Consider the following 3,306-nt stretch of genomic DNA (forward strand, 5'->3'; position numbering starts at 1 on the left):
ATTTGTAGAGTACTTTAAAAATTAAGCTATTGCGATTTTTTTTCTTTTAGGAGAAAAGAACAATTGTTACTTTGTTCGCACGCTGCCCCGGAATACACGCAAAGACCCCCCCCAAAGCTGAAACGCACATACCGAGTGAATATGAAATATCATTATTGGATAGAAATCAAACTATGGTTTGAAAAATATTTTTAGGATTTACGAAGTAAATATGTGAAGGGATTTGTCTCGTTTTATAGAAAAGTGCTTTTCAGAAATACTTTGAGAGTTGCCAAACACCTTGAGATAAATTAGGAAAAAAAATAGTTTTATGTTGTGAAATTTTTAAAATGTAAATTCGAAATGCTTGATTTTATTTTACTGGCATTAACTCTTTTTTTTTTTGAGAAAAAAAAACTAAATCCGCGAAGCTTAGTTAGGTTAATAATAAGTAAGTGCTCCTAATTTTGATAATGATTAATGAGTACCCAAAATCTAATTTGTTGAACCTCTTTTAACTCGAGGTCAAAAAAAAAAAATCTTTTAACTGAAAATAGCTAATTGAATAGAAATGCATCTTTTTGTTTACCCAAATTACAATTGCTTCTTTTTCGTCTACAAATGCTATAATGTGATATGGATGGTCTTGTTTTGTTAATAAGCTTGTTGAGGGAAAAAAGGTAGAGATGGAAGTAGAATTGGTAATCATCGGTTGGGCTTACCAGCCACCAAAAATGGCCGGCTCGGGTGATAAAATGCTATCCCTTCTGAGGGCAAAGTACTTTAGCTCGCACTGCTTTAAGCCTACTCCACCCTGGTTAACCCTTTTTTTTTAATTAATCCTCACATCACATCCACCATGAGTCATGGGCTGGTGGGCTACTTCAACCTGTTTTACCAGCTTTAGATGGAAGGAGAATCAAAGAAGAAAGGGAGGAATTAGAGAAAATTTGAGAGCAACATAAGAACTTGAGGAAGAGAATTATTTTGGGAGTGGGAAAGGAAATGGGAATTGTCATGCATATGGTCATAATTTAGCTGATATAACAGGATATATCATGCTCTGTTATTATCTTTTTATCAGCATTGTACAACAACCATTGATGAACATTTTGGTTCTAGGTTGTCTCCAATGATATAAAGACACTTTTTAAAAAAATATAATTTCTTAACAATTTTCAAGTTTTTTTGGGGTCTATTCAGGCTAACTGCATTGTATTGCTTTTACTTGAGGAAGGGGGATTGCAGAATCCACCAGGTCCAAGAAGAGATAGGGTTATTTTGCAATGGCGTCAACAGAATAGCATAAAAAAAGAACAAGTAATTCTTAATATTTCATATCCAGTAATTTGATTCATGTAAATGGCACTAGATAATTTTGGGATGCTTTTGCCAACAATCCTATGATGCATGAAGTTATTAGATTTATTATACATATGCCAATTGAAGCAGTATCTGATTTTTCTGAAGTACTATTTCCTGTTTCAACTAGCACTTTATTTTGTTTAACAGTCCACAGATATTCAAAGGATACTGAGTTACTTCTACAAAATATGCATATTATCTTCAGAAAAAGGGCTGGAAACCCTCTCTAGCATGTGCTTTGAGCTGCTGTTTTTTACCAGATATTAGAAATTTGCATTTTCTGCGACAAGCAAGCACCAGAAGACGTAGAAAACCTTTCCTTTGTATCAGATATTGGAAAATTGCATCTATTTTTGAAGAAATTGTCTTTTGATCTGCTATGTTTGTATCTTTGTAGCGACAAGAGTATCTAATTCCTCAACTTTACTTTGTTCAGAAACCAGACCTTGTTCTATTTGTTATGGATGGTAGTATTGGTGAAGCTGCATTTGATCAGGCTCAAGCATTTAAACACGGTGTTCAAGTTGGAGCTGTGATGTAACCAAAATGGATGGGCATACAGAAGGAGGGGTGAAATACTTGAAACTTTCTCCGTTGTCCAAGACTTCCCTTATGATCTGCTATGTTTGTATCTTCTAGCTAGAGTTGGATAGTTCAAACCCAAAGCTCGCAGCTCGAGGTTCTGGTCATTATGTTGGAGAAGGAAAGCAGATGCTGGAAAAGATACGGAGCAAAATGAAAGGACTTGAAGTAGATAGACTAGTGGTTAAGAGCTAATGTTTATCTCTGACTGACTGGAGCTAAATCAGTTGTCAAACCCATAATACCTTCAACCACGATGCAGAAATGTTTTTCTCAATGGAATAAGTTTTTTTCCCTCTTTGCAGCAAGGTCACAGTTTTTCCCTCCCGAATTGGGTAAAATAAGCTGAGATTTAGCAAGTTACGCTACACCACCTAATTTTTTACATGTATCATACAGACAGAAGCGAAGAAAACATCTGCATATATTTTTTCTCCTCAACTAATAGGAATATCTGCTTCGTGACTTGTGTCTTTGGGAGCTGAAAGGATAAGCTTCTTCGTGTCCTCCACTGATTCATATTTGATCTTCCTGCACTTTTGAGGCTGTTCAGTGGGAAGATAAATTGCGAATGGATAGTTTTTGAAGTCCCACATCGACACGAGGCTGGAAGGAAACACCGTGGTTGATCTATAAAAAAGGATGGAGCACTAGTTTCAAAGCATCTTTGCGCTTGGGGCAATGACGCAGCTAGTGAGGTTCTAACCGAGGCGCGTCTATTGCTGGTTGAAAACTATTTCCAAACCCCCTCTTGGGCCTGGGTTTGGCCCAGGCCTTTGAGAATTTCTGGAAGGGCTCCCTTCGGGGTAAAGCCCTGCAATCGTCAGTCTAAAGCTTTTATGTTAAAGAGATAAAGTTTCTGCCGCATAGTTCAATTTCCTTATCTGTTGGACGGTGACATGGAAATTTAAATAAATGAATTGTAAATTGTAAATTATAAATGGGACTTTCAATTAAGCAAGCAGGGGATTATAAATGCGACACAATGTCGAAAGTTTTCATGTCTACAAGGTTATTGGCAGTGTTTGTATGGAGGGTTTTTATTTCGTTAAATCACAACTTTACAAGGCGTTGCGCCGTTAAGAGATGTCAAACTGAAGAGATTGAACTAAACTACAGTTTTATTTTCGGATGCCAACAGTCAAGCTACTCTTTCAACTTTTTCAATGCCTAATATAAGATATATATATATATATGTATAAGTTGTATATTTAGATTGGAGGAGTATAAAATTAGGGCCCCATATGGACAAGGCTGAGCAGGGCATAACACAAGGCCGAATGATGCCCAGTCCTACCTGGTAAAAGCCCGAGTTATTTAAGATAAGACTAGATCGGATGGGCTTCCTTACCCACCCCAACGCTGGAGATTTTCACCAAA

The 3,306-nt window shown here is 36.8% G+C and overlaps 1 non-coding gene across 1 annotated transcript; it reads left to right on the forward strand.

The window, feature by feature from the left end:
• Window positions 1–2,589: 2,589 nt before the first annotated feature.
• Window positions 2,590–2,740, forward strand: LOC114762458 (U4 spliceosomal RNA). The gene has a single exon (XR_003742250.1). It is a non-coding gene; the product is annotated as a U4 spliceosomal RNA (small nuclear RNA).
• Window positions 2,741–3,306: the final 566 nt, after the last annotated feature.

Source organism: Neltuma alba, unplaced genomic scaffold, assembly GCF_004799145.2.
Source record: "Neltuma alba isolate B1F8T4 unplaced genomic scaffold, ASM479914v2 tig00011214_pilon, whole genome shotgun sequence".
In the NCBI taxonomy this organism is placed as follows: domain Eukaryota; kingdom Viridiplantae; phylum Streptophyta; class Magnoliopsida; order Fabales; family Fabaceae; genus Neltuma; species Neltuma alba.